General features: G+C 45.7%; 1 protein-coding gene across 30 annotated transcripts in view; it reads left to right on the top strand.

The window, feature by feature from the left end:
* The window catches only part of LOC143934091 (neurexin-2-like), a 3,463,823-nt gene that overhangs the window by 1,705,382 nt on the left and 1,738,092 nt on the right, over positions 1-20,349 (top strand). The window lies entirely within an intron of this gene.

Below are 20,349 nucleotides of genomic sequence, written 5' to 3'. Positions count from 1 at the left end.
AGACTTGCCGTGATAAAAGGAACTATGAATTCTGCTGTCTACCAAGAGATCCCGAAGGAGAATGTCCGACCATCTGTTCGTGTACTCAAGCTGAAACGAACTTGGGTTCTGCAGCAGGACAATGATCCTAAACACACCAGCAAGTCCACCACCGAATGGCTGAAGAAAAACAAAATGAAGACTTTGGAGTGGCCTAGCCAAAGTCCTGACCTGAATCCTATTGAGATGTTGTGGTATGACCTTAAAAAGGCCGTTCATGCTCGAAAACCCTCTAATGTAACTGAATTAGGACAATTCTGCAAAGATGAGTGGGCCAAAATTCCTCCAGGACGCTGTAAAAGCCTCATTGCACGTTATCGCAAACGCTTGGTTGCAGTTGTTGCTGCTAAGGGTGGCCCAACCAGTTATTAGGTTTAGGGGGCAATCACTTTTTCACACAGGGCCATGATGGTTTGGATTTTTTTTCACCTTTAATAATAAACACCTTCATTTACAAATTGCATTTTGTGTTTACTTGTGTTGTCCTTGACTATTGTTTAAATTGGTTTGACGTTCCGAAACACTTAAGTGTGACAAACATGCAAAGGAACAGGAAATGAGGAAGGGGGCAAACACTTTTTCACACCACTGTATAACATAGTGATAGTTAGAGAAAATAAGAGACATAAGATAATACAGATACATTACATAGACAGCCCTTATGTTACCATTCTTGCAGGGGGGCACACTGAGAGGAAGAGAGGGGTATGTAGCTCTCTGTACTTATTTTATACTCCCCTCCTGCCCCTACTCCCCCTACAGGTTCTACCCCCCCCCCCCCCCCGGAACCTTGTCATTGGTCCAGGGTTGCATCAAATTGTGATTGGCTGTAATTTCAAGTCTAGTTTTTCTTCATGCTTCTCACATAAACATTAGACTTTCTTCAGTGCCTCTCTGTCTGAAACATGATTACCTTCGTTAAGTCTATCTCTTGATTTAAAACAGTCAGCCCACTTTGTTCTTAATATAACCAGTTCTGAAATTAGCATATCAAGCCCCCAGGACTAAGTGGAGACACAACGTCTGATATGGCAAAAAATAGGGTAACTTAGTTATCGCCTGACAACTGAAGACATCAAACAGCTTTTGAGAACCAAGAAAAAGAAGTAAGCTGGGCCATATCTCATCATAATATCATAAACTATATCCTGTACTTCCTGTAAAAACACATACACACACACATTATATATATATATATATATATATAAGGGCCATGGAAAGTCCTCACAATGGTTCCCTTGAAGTTCCTTGATATAAATATTAATTTCAATATTTCTACATCAATTCCCCCTGAAGTTCATTCTTGAACTCATGCCCTCCCTCAATGATCCTGTACCCACCCACAACAGTCCAGAAGCCCCGACCTTCCCCACCAGCACTGAGGCCTCCTATTCCTTTCTTGAACACGCCAGAACCCAACGAAGTAGACTTGTGACAGCAAAGCAATCCTGGTGCCTTTGAGACTCCACACCCGGACTACGAGTGCCTGTGCTGCAATGTTTCCAAGCTCCTTTGCCTTGAAAGAGCATAACTCCAACATCGATGGTGGGATCCTGGCATATCTAGTCCTGTAACTTGGGAATAGGGTGTAATGGTTCCACTGATTGGATTGGAACACGAGACAGCACTTTTCAGCATAGTGAAGGAAAGATCAGGACAGTCTTATTCATTGTACATGTGTCTCAAGAAATGACTTGGTTGTCGATGCTTCTTCAGGTATGGTTGGACGGGCCTCCAGACAGTCGTGCATGAATACGAAAAAAAAAGGAGAATGTCAGTGTACAGTTATTGGGGGATTGCCAGACAGGAGCAGCGGGTTGGCCATTAAGACTAAACGCTTATAAGGGGTGTAATGTGGACCAGCAAAGTGGGTAACCCACAGAGTACAGAGTCCGAGCAACAGCCAGTATCATCCATGGCCCTTGATGGTAGGGATAGTCAACACTGTCTGCTATTGCCAGGTCCCTGGGTTCACTACACCTACTCACAGGGCTCAGGTTAAAGCAGTAAGCAGACTGGGGAAGGTAGAATTACATTTGAGAGGTAGAATTACATTAAGACATAAGACCTGGATGTCCAGGGATACTTTGGTTTCACTGGGTATAAAATATGGTACTGGCGGGCAGGAATGCTCACGCCTCCTAATTTGCAAAAACAAAAATTATATGACTGATGTCTTAGATAGATGATAGAAACCAAAATAAAAATGTAGAGAGCATAATGTTAAAGAAAGAAAAGGAGGGGGTGTAGCTTGCGCGTGCACTGGAATGAACGCCTGAGCTGTGAGCTCCGCCATCCAGACTGGCCAAGAAGCGACGAACGGGCTTCATCACAGGGGCAAACACCACTGCAGAGACATGATCACCCCTCCCGGGCCCCCCAGACACAGTGTCCCGCAAACAGAACCAAGAGAAGGGACCAAAGCGGCTTGAATCCTTCTCCTTCCAGCACGCCGCATACAGAACAGGGCCCACGATGGCACCGCCGGAGGCTCAGCACGGCACGCCTTGGACTACACAAACATGCCTGGGCCCCATTCACAAAACCTGCACCCTGGAATGGTGACCTCCTCCCCCTCTGACTCCTTGCCTGCAACTCCTGAATCGCAAAGCCCAGCGAAATCGTGGATGAAGATGGGTCTCAGGCGCAGTAAGAACAGGCCTACATGACATCTCTGCCATCTCCTCACTCCAGTCCTCCATAGCCCAATTCCCAACCTCAGAGCAACCGGTATTAGACACCACCATGAAAGACATGCTACTGTCTTTACAATCCTCTCTCATGTTGAACCTATCTTCCCTGATTAATCAATTTTCATTAGAACTGAAGCATATGGATAATAGAATGCTGTTCATGGAAAACAAAATGGAAGAATGTACTGACACTGTTAACGATCCGGTGGATGCTTATACTGAACAGAAAGATGACTCTCTCTGGATCAAAGCAAAGCTTGCGGACCTCGAGGACCGCTCCAGATGCAATAACATTAAGATACGGGGAATCCCTGAGCCCGTACAACCCAAAGAGCTACACAATTTTGCCAGCACCATGTTCTCCAGTATGCTCCCTGAATTATCCCCAATTGAGCTCACTATTGACCGCATCCACAGACTACCAAAACCCCGCTATCTTGAAGCGGAAGTTCCCAGGGATGTCCTTCTGAGAGTCCATTTTTTCCAAGCCAAAGAACAAATTCTTATAAAAGCAAGGGAGATGTCACCACTACCAGCACCATACTCAGAGATACAGTTATACACTGATTTCTCACAATACACACTCCAAATGCGGAGGCAGCTTAAAAACATCAGCAAAGCCATGAATAACCATAAAGTCACGTATAAATGGCGCCACCCAGCCACAATCTTAGCCACCTACAATGGTATACCACACACCGTCTCCACCTTGGAAGGAGGCATGAAGCTCCTACATGCCTGGAGAATCATACCAGAGCCCCATCACAATCTGCCGAACTCCCGAGGGAAACCAAATCCTTTTACCTTTGGTAAGGGCTGGGAGAAGTTCAAAGACAAACGTCACTAAATATCTTGCCCAGCCACTACAAAGAGCAACTCTCCCAGACCAGTCTGGTAATGCATTTGACTATCTGCTTGCTGAACTTTCCCCCCCAAACATTGGTCAGCTGCTCAACTGAGCCACCTGCTACTGACCCACCTGTTTGTTTTCTGTTTGTTTTGTTCCTACGTTGTAACTACTGCCATATTAGTGTGTATAACACCCTCAGGCAAGCACAGGATAACTGCCTGCATGTACCTTTGATCGACACAACTAACCTGTATTTTACCTTAGTAGAACCTCTCCAGAGTCGCCTCCATTGACTTGAACATCCCTGAAGACAACCTTCTCATCCAGCATCACCCAGAATCCTAAAGAGTCAATGCACCACCCAGCGAACTGTAAGTGCTGCACTTCAACGACACACTACACCTCCAATTATCATGGGGATCACAATCCTCTCCCTTAATGCAAAAGGATTGAATCACCTAGAAAAACGGGCCTCCCTATGGAAAACAGTGATTACCCACAACTGTGATGTGCTGTGCATCCAAGAGACACATTTCGCCCTCAATGAATCTCCTAAATGCCAACATCGTCAATTTCCACATATATTCCAAACTTCCTACCCCAAGAAACAATGTGGGGTTCTGATTGCTATCAGGAACACTGTCAACTTCCAGTTGCAGCAATGTGTCACAGAAGGCCGGTACATTTTTATTTCTTGCACAATCAACAATGTTCCATATACCCTGATTTCTATCTATGCCCCAAACCATGGACAAATTACCTTTCTTAGAAAAACACTGTGTAAAAGCACGAAAATTCCAAAAAGGTCATTTGCTAATGTGTGGAGATTTCAACGTAGTCCCGAATAGCACAATTGTCTCCACTGCAGGAACTAAACTCCACGTTTCTCCTTTGGATAACTTTATTACTACTAATGATTTATATGATGTGTGGAGGTGTTGCCATGTGAGCGAGAGGGGTTTTACCTTCCTTTCGCCACGTCACAACACCTACTTCTGAATTGATTTCTTTTTAGCCGATATATGGCTACTATAAAGAATATCAAGCTCTACCATTCACACCACCACCTGGTCAGATCATGCCTCCATTAGTTTCACTATCTCCGCAGACTCGCCTCAACCCAATTCCTATATCTGGAGAGTCAACAACTACCTGCTCAACACCCCATGTTATCTAACACCCATCACACACCAACTAGAAGAATTCTTCTCACTCAACCTAACCTCAGTATCTGACCCGCTGGTGGTGTGGAACGCTCATAAGGCTCTGATAAAAGGTACATTCCTACAAATGGGAGCTAGAGCTAAGAAAAAAAGGACTCAGAGTCTAGATGACCCTATGTCAAACCTTCAACTCAATGGCCAAATCTGCCACATTTCCTAACAAAATGCTTAGTGCTATGGTAGTGACCCTGCCTAAACTGGGCAAAGAACCTACATCTCCAAAAAACTTTCGACCCATATCACTACTCAACACAGACATTAAAATATAAGCAAGACTTATTGCCAATAGACTCAAAAATATACTACCCTCCCTTATATCCCAAGACCAATCAGGATTTACCAAAGGTCGCCAAGCCTCAGACGCTACCAGACGAATGATAAACATTCTTCACCATGTAGAAACCACTAAAGTGCACTGCCTCCTCCTATCTCTAGACACTGAAAAGGCATTTCATAGGGTCCACTGGGGATACCTATCAGCAGTACTGCACAAATTCGGCCTTACAGGACCAACACACAACGCAATAATGGCCTTGTACTCCAACCCGTCCGCCCGGTTGTTCTCCGTTGATACCCTATCTGCCCCCTTCTTAATATCTAATGGTACGAGACAAGGTTGCTCTCTATCGCTGCTTATATTTAATCCTATCATGGAACCCCTAGCGGAATATATTAGATCCAACAAAAATATTTCTGGAATCCCTCTAGCAGGCGTAGAACACAAAATCAAGTTGTTCACAGACAATGTGATTCTTATGATCTCGGATCCTGATCTTAAATCTCAGATACTTGATCTGAGTCTAGACATACCCACCAGCAACAGACTCAAACAATAATTCCCTTACTTGTGGGTGGATAATAACATAACTTATCTGGGTATTCAACTAAATCGATAAAATCATTGTTTACAACAAACTACTTACCGCTCTGAACCACCTTCCCCAGATACTCTATCTGTTCCAAACATTCCCATCCCTATACCCCTTAGCTATTTTAAAACGTTACAAACGATCCTATATAATTTCATATGGCAAGGTAAAAAATCTAGATGCAGACATTCTCAGCTAATCATACACAGACTTGCAGGAGGAACAGGATATGTAGATTTCCTTGACTACTACACATCATCCATCCTCACACAAGCCAAAGAGTGGTTTCTTCCTCCCCCTTTATCACTATATGGTGGAAAATAGAATCAACTGCAATCCAGGATGGCAACCTACTGTCTTGGCTACATGCCATCACATTAGGAGCAAAAATTCCTTCTCACATCTCCCCGACATTAATAGCCACATTAAAAACGTGGTCCAGAATCAGTATTTCCAGGAAATGGAAAATCATGGACCCACCCACAATACAAGAGTAGTCCAAACCACCCACACACACTTCACTCATGAAACAACCCTAGTACTGCGCCACAACAAAACACAGACTACTCGATTGTGGCAAACGTGGACTAACTGGATTGACTCACCAGGTATTGCTAAAATCTTCAACCTTCAACACTGACAGACAATTATACATGGTTCTACTAACGTCTGACTGTTCACTCCTTTGGAAGCCCCCATCCTATGCTCAATATCTGCAATGTGTATTCTCGATGGTTCATTACACAGTAAGATAACTTACAAGGGTGGGAGAGCAACTGTACTTGGACACAGTTTAGCACCCTTAGGGGTGACCGGGAAGAGTTGTCTCCCTATAACACCCTTATGTCTAGCTTATGGTCAAACGACCACCAAGAACCACTATACTTGTGAAAATATCTTTATCTTGTGTCGAAATATGTTTCCTTGTGTATGCCACATAACCTATATTTCCAATATACTAATAGGCAATGTTGTACCAATATTTCATAACAATGAATATCTTCTTTATATGTTCTTTGTAATATCATAAGAATCTGTTTATTTGACTATGTACCACCTGAAATTATTATATAATAATAATTATATATATTATATAACATGAACAAGAAGAATAGTAAAAATAGTAACGAAAAAAACAGATTTAATGCAGCTCCAACCAAGATTTTTAGTTTAGATTCTTTTTTAGACTGTTAAAAATAAATACATTAGTTGCCCTAAAAACTATTGCTGACTGCTAAAAACAAAAACAAAAAATATATATATTTCTTTAACAAAAAGGGCAACTCCTCTCCCATACTAGTAATTAGCAGTATATTTGCAGGTCAGGTACACAGATATTAACAAAGAGAGAGAAAAATATATATTTGAAACTTTTAGAATTTAGGTAAACCTGACTGCACGTTATTACTCAAATTGTTATAGGCTTCTCCCCAAAACAACAAAAAAGACAAATATAGTTCTAGAGTCCTCTTTTAAATGCCACAATACTCTACATTGGTCTCTTAATAGTTACCCACATTGGGACAGCAACAGGGTGGAGTTTACTAAAGCTGTGGCCCTAAGACTGTTACCGAATGAATTTTTTCCCATTAAGAAACCTTAGTTTGAGATATTTGGATTAACCTCTTTTGATCTTGAGATCACCCAAATCGTCCACTTCACTCCTCCTAAGACATCCTGATTTCCAGTTCCCTTGTTACCTCCTCCCATGCTCAACCTCGAGACTGCTCCAGAACCTCTGGAACCCCCCCCCCCACCCATTATGTCCACTAGGTGATCCCTAAAAACTATTTTATTCCAGGAAGCTATTCCAACCGCTATTACTTTTGTACCATCCTCCTCCCCTTATATCTTAAACAGGGCCCTTTTCTTCACGCCCTGCACAAACTGTTGGAACTAAACCCTGTTGCCCAAACTACCCAACTACCCAACTTTTAACTCCTCCCCGAATCCCCGCGGAAGTTTCAGTAGGTGTTAGAGGATGTCAGGTTTGCTATCAAACCTTTCTTTAGGGGTGATTGGAGTACAACCAGGTGTTCCTGCTATATGCAGGCCAAGGGCAAGAGGAGATGTACAATAGACTCGCGAGGTAGTGTACCCTGCTGAGTACAACTTAACCTGATGCTGAATACAGTGCATCATTAGACATGTGATACCAGCACCCTGGTCTCCAGTCTAAAGTATTTTTAACATTGTTTAGGACCAGTTGGGACACTACCCCGGCATCCATTAGACACAGCCCCCTCCTGTGCCAGCATTGTTGTCTCATGATTCTGTCCTTTTCCCATAGCACAACACCTTCCTTTCTACCAGTCATCTGAGGCTGTCCGGACTCAAACCATCAGAACAAGATTGACTCCAGTAGAGTCTGATAGGATAGTACCCAGATTGACCAGGCCTGGATCTGAGTCATCCACCAATCTATTACGACTCATAGGCAACCTGGATACTATCCCCACCTGTCCTTGCAAAGTGAAAATTGTCCCACTGAGAAAGAGTCAGTCACTTCTCCGAGGTCCTGGATGCTGGACAGAGCAAGTTGGCTTTCCTAACCGATTCCCTGATATATAGCACAAGACCTCCCAATGTGATCCTGAGTATCTCCAGCTCCATAGTGTTTTCAGGTACCCAGTGCCCCACCTCCAGGTCCAAAGGCAGTCTCCATTAAGCCTCTCTTTATCATAAGTAGGGGAAATAGTCTGAATACCCAGATTGAAAACCACCTGCCAACAGGTACACTCGATTTTAGAGGCTGCACCCTTTTCCCCTCCTTTATCCATTCAGTAATCAGATAAGGCTATCCTTCACCCAAACAAAATAAACTACTACACTCTTCAGACAGCACTCACATGAATGACAGGGGCATAGTGCAATGCTGGGGCAGCTGGGTCTTCCTGGCATGCAGGACACAGGCAAATAATTAAGGTACACAAGGAGTCTAGGACAGGAAGGAAACCTATGGATATTAACTGAGGAGAATACAGCATACCAACACATATAACGAAAGTGAGGGCACTTGGAACATCCAAGAGCTGGTAACACTCCACACAATCTTCCAGCACAACTCTTATCCAGATTCACGCAAAATCATACAATACGAGGACAGGCCTATACACTCTCAATTCGTATGCAATCAGGCAGGCCCTTGTACTACACATCTGAAGGTAAATCTAAAGGAAACTGAACAATAAATATTGAATAATGTGTATCCAGCTCGAGGAACTGATGCTACCAGACACAACTGGCCAACAGGCAAAGCAAAAATCCCTTGTAGCACAGAGGTGCCAGGACCAATGAACAGTAGGGGGTACAATTTGAGCTGGCTGGTGTGCCTTGAAACACACAGATACTAGTATATGGACAATGATATAGCGCTCTATCTAAAACAAACATAATATATAAAAAAGTTCATAAACAAAAATATAATGAATGGCTTCAAAATGCGATATCCTCAGATATGGTGATCACATCCAAAGGCAGAAGAAGGAATAGTCATGATCCATTTCATACGCGGAGGAGGAGGGGAACCGTCACCAACACCCAAATACACTGACTCTTACCATAAATGTGCAGATAAAAACGCATGTAGTAAATCACCAAGGGGGAGGCAGTTTTCTATGCTGATTTCCCTTCGTCTACAGGAGCGCAATCATCACAATGGCAGTCGTCCAATGGGAAAAGAGGATTCCTATTTCCGTTTAGTAGGCACTTCACTTCCCAGGAACTGCTTAAATCTCCAGACCAACAATCCTCCCAAAAACCATAGAAAACATAAAACAGAATGGCCTCATTGCGCAGGTTTACTGATAAACCAATAATCTTTTATTCTCTAAAACCGTAGTTGAACTCACATTTAAGATGAGGTATACAAGCATCAAATGACAATCGGCTACAGATGAAAAGAACGAATGAAGACCACTCCCGTGCTCCTTCTGATGTCACAAGGTCCCAAAATACGCCCGACGTTTCGCCACCAACGTGCGTCCTCAGGGGCATGACCGTGACAGAAGAAGGAGAGCTATAAATACAGATAACTATCAAACAATTAGTGGCCTACCTTGTTTTAGGTGTCAATCTGTGGCTGCAATGTGCAGCCCATTTGAAATCACCGCCATCCCGCCATGTTGCCAGCCCATTCAATTGCATTCTAACAGAGGGAAGGTAAACTAGGTAACCACTTCCGGTGCGCCGTGCGTGTCAAAACACCGGAACTTCCGGTCTAAAGATGCGCTCCAGCGGAAAGAAAAAACCCCAAACGAAAACGAAAAAAAATAAAACAGTGTCCTGCATAGGAAAAAAAACAAACGGACTATATTAGTCCACCCAACGAGTGCCTCAGGGCATCCAGCTCCTGAGGTGACCCCGTCAGGTCACTCAGCATACCCGGAAGTGAAGTGCGTCACACAGCGCACCACTTCCGGTGTATACATGCGTTCCACCTCTCAGAGCCACACAGATACTAGTGACAAATACGCCAAAGACACATTAGACAATTGGTAACAAATAGCCATGTAAAACAGACAAACAGTAAACTCTAGGAGCAAATAGAGTTGCATGTTGATACTGGGCATGAAGCAGGCTTGAAATACACTTGGGGACACACAGACTGCTAGGGATATTAACATACCTTAGCCTCAGGCAATGAGTGGAGCTTGGACAGCCAGGCCTGGCTGGGCTTGAAACTAATTACAATAACAGCAGGGGAGTTAGGCAGTCTTAAACATGTCCACACAAAAGTCAGCATAGCACATATTTTTTGGGGATAGGATCAGAACATACAACACACACTAGGTAGTCCAAAACACAGTCGAATGGGCTGATAAATAGAAGCACTAACTAGATAATGGTGATGACAACCTAAAACATTCACATGTGAAACCCACAAACCAGGAAAAAGAAAAACAATCTTGTATAAAGTTGTCTATGGAGGCTGTGATTTTCTTTTGTTCTGAAAGCCATGAAACCCAATTATCAAATCTGAGGGATAAAACACCAATACAATTTTAGTAATAAACATAACATTTTTCCTCCTAGAGACAAAATAAACCAATGGTTATATAGCTGTAACAAGACATTAGCATATGAAACACAAACATATATTCCATTCCATTCCATAAAGAAAGTGTTTTTTTGTTTTGAAACAGTGCACTTTTTAAAAAAAAAAAATACCAAAAATTGTTGAGCTCAACTTCATTTACTCATCCACGTGGATTTTTTTATTTTATTGTATACCATTAATTTTCCCCCCAAAAAAGTATTCCCCATGGTGAGAAAAAAATTAGCAACTCGTTATAAACCTTTTAGCGGTACCATTTATGTACAATTCATAATGCCTCACCACAAAGAAACTCTCGCAGGACTATCTCTCTGGAAAACAATCAAATTTTAGTAAATACACATTTCAGTTCACTATTACAGATATTTATCTTGGCTCAGATAATTTGCATGTCAATACAGTTCGCTTTACACTCTCACCGACCTGGTCCGAAAGAAGGGAGGGTCATTGGGTGGGTTCTCAGCAGTTGAGACTTCAGAGTTAGATGACCCATCATATATTCCATATTCCACACACACTCACACAATTAGCTAGGTTAAAGACAGACTCTAGACATCACACATATCAGCATGATATCTATAATAGCCTGTACTTCTTCTTAAACCCATAACATCTGTTTTGTAAGGTTGAAATTCTTTCAGAGATCCATCCCATTTCATTGGCCCCTTCTCAGCCTGTATGGATGCATTCTCAGGATTATGGAATGGGACTCATGACCTAGGTGGTCCATACTTTGTACACCTAGGCCACGTGGTGAAGCGTGCAGAGTACACTTCAAAATCACATCTTGTGGTCCTATATGGATTATGTTTACCAACTTTTTCACTGGAACTGGATAGACAGAACATCGCGATAAGCAACATTTTATCTTATCTAAAGTGGTACAGCATCTCTTAATGACAGGCTTTGTTTTAGATGACTGAGAAAGTGGGATGGCTTTTTCTGGATTAGTACCGTATATACTCGAGTATAAGCCGAGATTTTCAGCCTCTTTTTTGAGGCTGAAAGTGCCCCCCTCGGCTTATACTCGAGTCATCGCCGTCTGACTGCTCGATCAGCGTATCGAGCAGACAGACGGCGGACATACTACAATTCGAAAGCCGCGCCTCCGCCTCCGCCTCCGCCTCCGCCTGTGATAGGCGGAACACTCAATTTCCCAGCAGTCAGTGTTCCGCCTATCACGGACATCCGCTCATCCTCGTACTACGGACGAGGATGAGACGATGTCCATGATAGGCGGAACACAGGCTGCTGGGAAATTCAGTGTTCCGCCTATCACAGGCGAAGGCGGAGGCGCGGCTTTTGAATTTTAGAATGGCCGCCGAGGCGCCGACGAAGAGCGGCGATCCTGGCAAGGCACGGGACGGAGGCAAGGCAAGGCACGGCATGGGACGGGACGGAGGCAAGGCACGACACGGGACGGAGGCAAGGAGGCAAGGCACGGCACGGGACGGAGGCAAGGAGGCAAGGCACGGCACGGGACGGAGGCAAGGAGGCAAGGCACGGGACGGAGGCTCGGGACACAGGCTCGGGACACAGGTAGGCTGGACACACACACACACACACACACACACACACACACACGGACACACACACACACAGGGATGGATGGATGGAGACACACACACACAGGGATGGATGGATACACACACACACAGGGATGGATGGATGGAGACACACACACACAGGGATGGATGGATGGAGACACACACACACAGGGATGGATGGATGGAGACACACACACACAGGGATGGATGGATGGATGGAGACACACACACACAGGGATGGATGGATGGATGGACACACACACACACAGGGATGGATGGATGGATGGACACACACACACACAGGGATGGATGGACGGACACACAGGGATGGACGAACACACAGGGATGGACGGACACACAGGGATGGACGGACACACAGGGATGGACGGACACACACACAGGGATGGACAGGCATGTCTCACCCTCGGCTTATACACGAGTCAATAAGTTTGCCAGTTTTTTTGGGGGTAAATTGGGGGCCTCGGCTTATATTCGGGTCGGCCTATACTCGAGTATATACGGTAGTTTTTACCTGCGGCTTATAAAATATAGGGGCAATATTTAAAGAGCGCTTACCTTCCAGGGATTATTCTTAGGTGTGGAGGATGTCCCCCTGAATTCAGACCTACCCAAATCAGTTGCCTCTATCTGAAAACTGAGCAAACGGCTCCTGAGAGCTGACATATAATGCTTTAATTTCACCTTCTGCATCCTTCAACCTTTTCCCCTTCCGATGAACGTCCTCCTGTAATCTCTGCTTTTCTAGTACTAATTGCAGGTGGATGGCCTCAGAATTTGCCATAGAGGCTTCTAAAGTACTGATGTTACCTGTGAGGTTATTTCTAGCGCTTCTTTTAGAGATATGTTTTGTGCTTTCAAATGTTCATACTGTTTCATTAACCACCTGACCACAAAGATTAGCAGTGTTTTTCCCGTGCGCTTATTACAGCTTCTTCTAGTGACATTTTATTTCACATTCTCTCCCATCAGCAGGACAGAAAGTGTCCCTTCTGCCTGCAGACTTTCCTCCCTTAATGCCAGCATGGCCATTTCCTCTCCATGTCCTGCTGCTCTGCCTTCCTCTTCCTGTACCTCCCAATCCCCCTGTACTTCACATTTTACTGGGGTATCAGACTTATGTTGTGGCTCTCCCTTTTTCTCAGCCACTGAAAGGTGACAGTTCATGTCAGCCCCTGAACACTCTGCTGGCAAGGACTGGGCAACTGCATAAGACCCAATTCCTGACAATTACTCCTTGTGTCCCTGAAAATCACTGTAACCAATTGTTGGGGGTTGTGATGGTTTCTGCTTATCCCTACGTTTAAGCATTGTTTGGAATGATTTATCCTTAAATCCCATAGTAAAAATATAAATGTCCTCGGTTCTGTTCGTTGACTCTAGCATCTATATAGCCCAAGTATCTTTTTCATTCAAGATAAAAATATATAAGCTGCGCTAAATATCACAAACATCAAATTGTGTATAAATGAATAAAGTGACAATGAATTATGGGCTATTACCCAGCCTCTAAACATAAATTAATGTAAAATCAAACCATGAGTGATAAATACACATAAATGTTATAAACTCAGACCATGCGAACAGCCTATTCTTTGCAGTATAGGACCAAGTCGCATGCCCCTATATATAATAATACAAACTCTAGATACACCCAGTGTATGGATCAACAAGTCTATATGTATAAATCAAAAAAGTTCTTTGTGTTATAGAGAATGTGAATAAAGTCCTCCACAGATGAACCGTAAACGATCCACCGCTGTATACGATTAAGTAGTGCTTGTTCCGCCACCAAATAATTACATTTGCTGCTTACCAGAAAATCATGACCCCCCACTACAGAGGGTCACAAAAGGCATATGAATATATAATCGTCTCCCAATCCAGAGGGGTCCTCGATACTCTCCTTGCGCCACCACTCCAATACAAGGATTGTAGAAAACGCTCCCAAAAAATCTTTCTCATGAATTCAGAGGGACTCAGGATAGGTATACCAAAACCATGGAAGAGAAATAGAACTCCAAATAGTGTAAAACCTTTTATTACTAAAAACCATAAAATAAAAGTGCACTTACAGTGTATATAGAAATCATCAGCCTTAAGTCCGTTGTGCCGGCCGGACACATACGGACAGACCCGTTCTCCTGGAGCTGTTCCAAACACGAGGTGACATTAGCATATCGCTCATCCCTACGCGTTTCGCAAAAAAATGCGTCATCCAGGGGCACAAGCGTCACGCTGCGTCACCTCCATTTATACTGTCACTACCCCTCCAAGCCTCACTCTGGGCACCTGGCTGTTCCCGCCAAAACCAAGCCTCATTGCCATGTCAGACACCTCTTCTGATTTGCCAGGCCCTCCCAAAGTCACTGATCCCACCAATGAGATTGATAAACCACTGGGAGACTTCAAACTAACCAAGCCTCATTCTCACCCCATATGGAAACCACCCAATTACCGGTGTGCTTGATACAAGTGAGGCTGCCATTGGATCAGCAACATCACAAAGGGGCCAATGAAACACTGCGCATTCTGCTGTATTTCCGGGGCACCACGTCCAACCCCCGACAAATCACCCCATAACAACAACAACAGAAGAAACCAATGACGTTCGGCATCCTCCGCTCTACTTCCGGTTCGTCACATCTGGTTTGCGGCCACATCCGGTCTGACCAAGCCTCACTTTCACTACTGAATAACTTCCGGTCAGTCCTGTCCAATACACAGTCACTTCCTGTATACCCAAGCCTCGCTTTCACTCATAGATACTTCCCCAGCCTCCCCATGAATCCTGACATCACAGGGATGTTTGCAATCATGCTGGATGTGAGATAGCCCACCGTCACAAACAAGCCCCACCCACACTTCCAGCTTATCGCCGGCAGCCAGCCCCTACCTTTAACCCCCCACATGCCATACAAAAACAAGCCCACTGTGTGAGGGACCAGCCTCAATGCTCCAAAAATAAAAATATGAAAATAAATACAGCTCATTCAACATCAGGGGAAGGGGGAGGAGAGGAACAAAATAGAGAATATGGAAATAAAAAATAAAAATAAAATGAAAATGCTGAGTAAGGGCTCACACCGAATCCAATAGAGACAAACTCAGTCTTCCACTGCTGACACACTCAAACCCTAAAAATTGAGATATGTCAGAAATATTGTATCTCATACTCCTACACAAGGAGGCAAACACACACATCTATTACATATATACCCCATAAAGCCAACCTGTTGGGGAGAGCTCACAATATCTTATGATACATGTAACGATATAATATAAGGCAACTTACATAAGTCTTCTGACAATATATATAACAATGTATCAAGTAATTGAACCAATACTCTCCATTTCTTTTGTTATATATAAGAAGGCCAAAAATATTCAAAAATCCACACAAAAAGCCAACCACCAGAGAACATTGGATGCATCCAGTGCCCGTAACATTATCTGTAGGGAGTCCCAAAGTACTCAAAAATATACGAACAGGGTGTGGACGCCCTCACGAATTGTTAATGAAGGGTTCACATCCGTATCGACATTCAGGCCATATGGGACATAAGTCCTAAGCCTATATATCCAGGCCATTTCTTGCTTAGAAATCTCCCTAACCAGTGACCCGCCCCTCCAATGGGGTCTGTACTTATCAATGCCCACATACAACGTATTGGAGGGATCCCTATTGTGCATTTGATCAAAATGACGCGATACCGGGTGTTTGTCAAAACCTCTCCTAATGTTCCCTATATGCTCATTGTGTCTTGTTTTCAGTGCCCTTTTGGTCCTCCCCACATATTGGAGGCCATGAGGGCACTGTATCAAATAAACGACTCCTTCCGATGTACAGGTGATAAATGGTTCAACATCGTAGGATCTTGATGTACTCGTGGATAGTGATGGACGAACTTCCGACGGGACGTTTCGCGAACGCGAAATGCGAACGGACCCAAACGTTCGCGAAACCGACCGTTCGCCGCGGGCCCCATTGACTTCAATGGGAGGCGAACTTTGCAAACCTTCATGTCGAATTTGCGGCCACGTGGTAATTATTAGGGGGTAAAACGTAGTCCCACCATCTGGACAATGACATAATACATGTATGAGGTGAATTTGGGATCGATAACTACAAGCATTTTTATTTTATTTGGGAAATTGTTCTAACAATTCAGGACTATGGAGCTAATGAAGGCAATGGAGGAGAGGGAAGGTCAGGGACCAGGGTAGGCAAAGAAGAGGGTGCAGGAGATGATCACCAGCAGCGTGACATACCGGAATGACACATGCACCGTGATAGAGGCATCTGACAGCAGCACCGTAATACAGAGCACTGACAGCAGCACCGTGACATACAGCGCTGACAGCAGCACCGTGACATACAGCGCTGACAGCAGCACCGTGACATACAGCGCTGACAGCAGCACCGTGACATACAGCGCTGACAGCAGCACCGTGACATACAGCGCTGACAGCAGCACCGTGACATACAGCGCTGACAGCAGCACCGTGACATACAGCGCTGACAGCAGCACCGTGACATACAGCGCTGACAGCAGCACCGTGACATACAGCGCTGACAGCAGCACCGTGACATACAGCGCTGACAGCAGCACCGTGACATACAGCACTGACAGCAGCACCGTAAGCAGCCCCAGGAGGAAGTCAGCACAGCACAGGGATGGTGTGATCCCCTCATAATAAGAACCCCCAGGAGGAAGTCAGCACAGCACAGGGATAGTGTGATCCTTTCATAATAAGAACCCCCAGGAGGAAGTCAGCACAGCACAGGGATATCATAAGCAGCCCCAGTAGAAATATGACACCGCTCAACCTCTTCAAAGAGGAGGGTAGGGGCATATAGTACGGTGTGCTTTTTTGGGTCAAGGAAGTGAGCCAAATGAATTAAGAAGGTCTGTGTGCTTGATTAAAAAAATAGTTTATAGACATATACATGGTCTACTGGTCACATGTGTTGAATTCCTCCGAGATCCATGCCTCATTCATTTTTAGAAATGTGAGGTAGTTAACACTGTGGTGAGCTAGGCGAGTACGCTTATCGGTCACAATCCCCCCTGCTGCGCTGAACGTCCTTTCGGACAGGACACTGGATGAGGGGCAAGCCAACAGTTCGATTGCAAATTGGGCAAGCTCTGGCCAGAGGTCAAGCCTGCCCACCCAGTAGTCTAGGGGTTCATCACTCCTCAGAGCGTCCACATCGGCCGTTAACCCAATGTAGTCGGACACCTGACGGTCTAGGCGTTCCCTGATGCTGGATCCGGATGACACCTGTCGATGGGTCGGCTGAAAGAATGACCTCATATCCGAAGTCACCAACACATCTTCAAACCGGCCTCTTCTTGCAGGCGCTGTTGGATTGGTACCCGCAAATCCTTCTCTGGGAGTGGGAATTGCTCCTCTGCCAGCGCACGCAAAAGCAGAATGCAGCATTTCTCGAAGCAAGGCCTGGAAGTGCTGCATTCTGACAGCCCTCTGCGACGGCGGTAACATTTCCGCCATTTTGTGTTTGTACCGGGGGTCTAAGTACGTTGCCACCCAGTACTGGTCCTTGACCCTCATGCTTTTTATACGGGGGTCCCTATTAAAACACTGGAGCATGAAGGCCCCCATTTGCACTAAAGTGGAAGCGGTGTGGTGGCCTGGCTCCTGCTCATCATCCAGGATAATGTCGTCCTCTTCATTCTCCTCTCCCCATCCTCGCACAACAGGGATCCCAGAAAGGTTTAAAGCATGCTCTTCTTGCTCCTGCTCATCCGCCCCGGCACCATCCTCCTCTGACTCCTCATCAGACTCCTGTTGTTGACTTGTCTCAGATAGAGTAGCCCCCCCTGGGAATTCATCCAGCATTGCGACTTCCTCATCTTCCCGCTCCTGCTCCTCCACAGCCTGATCAATGACACGACGCAATGCACGCTCCAGAAAGAAGGCATAAGGTACCATGTCACTGATGGCGCCATGGCTGCGACTGACCAGTTTGGTGATCTCCTCAAATGGCCGCAGAAGTCTGCATGTGTCGCGCATGAGCAGCCACTGGCGCGGTGAAAAAAAACCCAGCTCCCCAGAACCGTTTCTTTCGCAGAGTTCATACAGGTAGACGTTAACTGCACGTTTCTGCTGGAGCAGCCTATCAAGCATATAGAAGGTTGAGTTCCATCGCGTCGGGCAATCGCAAATAAGACGTCTGACCGGCAGATGGTGTCGCCGCTGAATGTCAGCAAGGCGAGCCATGGCCGTGTAAGATCTTCTGAAATGGGCCGAGATTTTCCTTGCCTGCCGCAAGATGTCCTGGACCCCAGGGTATTTGACAAGGAATCGCTGCACGACCAAGTTTAAGACGTGTGCCATGCACGGCACGTGCGTGATTTTGCCCTGTTTCAATGCGCTAAGCAGATTGGCACCGTTGTCACACACCACTTTACCAACTGTCAAATTGAGCGGTGTTAGCCACTCATCTGCCTGTGAACGCAAAGCTGAAAGGAGTGCCGGGCCAGTGTGGCTCTTTGCTTCCAGGCACAACAGACGCAGCACGGCATGGCAACGTCTCACCTGGCATGTGGAATAGGTTCTGGGGAGCTTGGGCGGTGCAGTGGAAGAGACGCTAGCAGCGGAAAAGGAGGAGGCAGCTGAGGAGGAGAGGGAGGAGGATGGAGTAGGAGGAGGAGAAGAAGAGTCAGGCCTGCATGCAATCCGTGGCGGTAAAACCAAATCTACACGGGTGCCACGGGTTACATGCTTGACGGCCGTCAGAAGGTTCACCCAGTGGGCAGTAAAACTGATATACCTTCCCTGCCCGTGTTTGCTAGACCACGTGTCTGTGGTCAGATGTATCTTGGCACCGACACTGTGTGCCAGAGATACATTCACTTGCCGCTGAACATGGCCATATAGCTCTGGGATGCCCTTCTCTGAGAAATACTTCCTTCCTGGGACCTTCCATTGTGGTGTTCCAATGGCCACAAATTTGCGAAAGGCCTCCGAGTCCACCAGTTTATATGGCAGTAGTTGGCGGGCTATGAGTTCTGACAAGCCAGCCGCCAACCGTTGGGCAAGAGGGTTATCCGGCATCATCATTTTTTTACGCTCAAACATTAGGCCCACGGAAGCCTGCCTTTTTGCAGAAAAATGTGAGCTTGGCGTGATGGAAGGTGGAGTGGAGGACAATTGTGAGGAGAGAGGAGAAGGAGAAGTAGAAGACGAGGCTGGACGGTGAGAGCCTGCAGTGTGGCTTTGTGTGTTCCGTTGCTCCCACTGGGCTCGGTGATGGCTGCTCATGTGCCTTCTTAAGGCGGTCGTCCCTAGGTGAGTATTGGGCTTACCGCGACTAACGCGTTGACTGCAAAGATTGCAGATGGCAACGCTATTGTCAGCAGCGGACACGTTAAAAAAAGCCCACACTGCGGAGCCATGTGCCGGTGTCCTGGGAGCGCCAGATGTGACCGTACATGGTCGATGACTCGCTCCTGATACATTTGCAGTCTGCTTTGTCCCTGCTGTGCAATGTAAGTCATTGCTGCTTCTCCTCCCTATCTGCTGGTCCATATCTCCCTCTGAACTCCCCTCCTCTTCCTCTCTTGTGGGCACCCACGTGACATCACTAGACACGTCATCATCAACGTCACCTTCCCCACCGCTATAAGTAGAGATCTCGGAGTAGGCAGCAACACCGGGGACCAACCTCCTCCTTGGGCTGATCTGGGTACTGGCGTCAGACTGCTGAGTAGCGCTTGTTGCTACCTCCTCTTCCTGATCCAATACCAAGAGTGGCTGCGCATCAGAAATGTCCTCTTGATATGGATCGGAAAATAATTCCAGTGACTCAAGCGGAAGGTATGTGGTGGTGGTGGTGGTGGTCGTGTTGTTGGTGGTAGTGTCTTTGGGGGTGCACATAGCAGAGAGTGAAGAAGAGGGTGCAGATCGAGAGGATGAGGAGGGTGCAGAAGAGTAAGGCTGAGCGAGCCACTCAACCAAGTCTGGTGCATCCTTTAAAGTAATTGAACGCACCTTCTGCAACTTCCCACTTTGGCTCAAGCCTGTTG

Source organism: Lithobates pipiens, unplaced genomic scaffold, assembly GCF_037356315.1.
Source record: "Lithobates pipiens isolate NorthernLeopardFrog02 unplaced genomic scaffold, aLitPip1_a1.2 Scaffold_10, whole genome shotgun sequence".
Classification (NCBI taxonomy): Eukaryota; Metazoa; Chordata; class Amphibia; order Anura; family Ranidae; genus Lithobates; species Lithobates pipiens.
Note: the sequence above shows the minus strand (reverse complement) of the source record. Positions and strands in the feature narration are given on the sequence as shown.